Source organism: Arachis duranensis, chromosome 7 (assembly GCF_000817695.3).
Source record: "Arachis duranensis cultivar V14167 chromosome 7, aradu.V14167.gnm2.J7QH, whole genome shotgun sequence".
NCBI classification, from domain to species: domain Eukaryota; kingdom Viridiplantae; phylum Streptophyta; class Magnoliopsida; order Fabales; family Fabaceae; genus Arachis; species Arachis duranensis.
In genome coordinates, this window is record NC_029778.3 from 8,890,120 (window position 1) to 8,891,900 (window position 1,781).

Here is a 1,781-nt window from a genome sequence, read left to right on the forward strand (position 1 = left end):
ATACTAAAATATCATTGTAATTTTATCTAAAAAATATTTTATATTATATATATATATATATATAATTTATCTCTATATCTTATAAAAATTTTAAATTATTGCATCGTGTTCTATATTCGTGTCAATATACATCTCCTTGAGTATTCTTTATGCATAAAAAAAATATGCTAAATCATAGTAGACCAATTCTATATTATTTATTATGTAGTATTTAATTTTTATTTAATTTAATTTTTATAATAAATATTAAATATTTTAAAATTATTTATTTTCAGATTTTTAATAAATTAAACATTATTTTTTAAACAGAGTAATAATCACCTGAACACTAAGATAGTATAATTTATTTTTAGATTAATCATACATCAAAATCAAATAATCAAATTGACAATAATTTAATAGTATAATTGTGGTATATCAAAAGACGGCAGAGATTCTGTCTCTTTCTTTTTTTCTTTTTTTTTTCTTTGTCGTATGAATCACCTCCATCTGTAAATAACATGAGCTATTATAAAGTCAGAAAACAGTATTCTCCACTTAAATATGCCAAATAAAATAAAGTAAATAACGCTGAGTGGACCAAATCCAAAAAAAAATAAAAAACGAAAAGATTCCGAGCATTTTGGCAGTTTTACTAGACAAAACAGTCAGATCACGAGCTGGCCACACGCCCTTTCCATCTCACCAATCTCTGACTCTGTTTCTCTGCTGTATCATAAATGTAACGGTTTAAACTTCCTCATCCTTCCTATCTATAATAATATATCCGCGCCATTTTCATCTACCAATCTCTAATTCTCTGCTGTATTATAAATGTAACGATTTAAACTTTTTTATTTTCCCTATCTATAATAATATACAAAGAAAATAAAAAAAGTTAGTGTTTAATTTATGCTTTTTTTATGTTAATTCTATTAATAAATAATAATTAATATAATTATTATCTTAAAAATTATCAAAAATATAATTATTAATTAATTTTTCTTCATACTTTTTATAGTTATATTTTTATTTTATATATAACTTTTATCTTTTTTATTCTATGGAGTACGTGTAGTACTCTCTCTCTCTTTTAATAAAAAAATAATAAATATATATATCATGAAAAAAAATAAAAATAAAAATTTTGAAAGAATAATATCTATAATAATATATAAAAAGAAGAGGAGAGTTTGGTGTTTAATTTCTGTTTTTTATTTTAACTCTATTAATAATTAGTGACTGTCATTTTAAAAATTAGTCAACTAAATATTATCAGTTGATTCTTTTTCATTCTTTGTGCAATTTCTTTTTTTTTATTTTACACATAATTTTTATTTATGTTGTCTTTTTTTTATTCTACGGAATATATGTAGTATTCTCTTTCTATTTTTTTTTCACTCAATAAAAAAAATGATAAATACGTGTACGGAAAAAATGATAAAAAATAAATAATAAAAATTAAAATTAAAATTTTAAAAGAATAATAAAACTAAAAATGAAATATCTCTAACTCTCAAACTTAATACTAAATTTCAATCTTTCAATCTCATTCCCCTAATCAAACACTACCTTAGTGTTAGAAATCAAAAAAGACAAGTTTCACTGTTTTTCGTTGAAATTGATGAATTTAATCTCATCCACAATTTTGTCAGAGGGATTATTCATCAAAATTTGATAACACCTTAATTAAGTGTTAGGTCAAAGTTACAATTGGAATAAAAATAGCTGGAGGCTCATCAAGTTTTGCTGCTGTTTCTACATTTGATCGTTACGGTTCAAGGTAATTAAGCTTCCTCTCC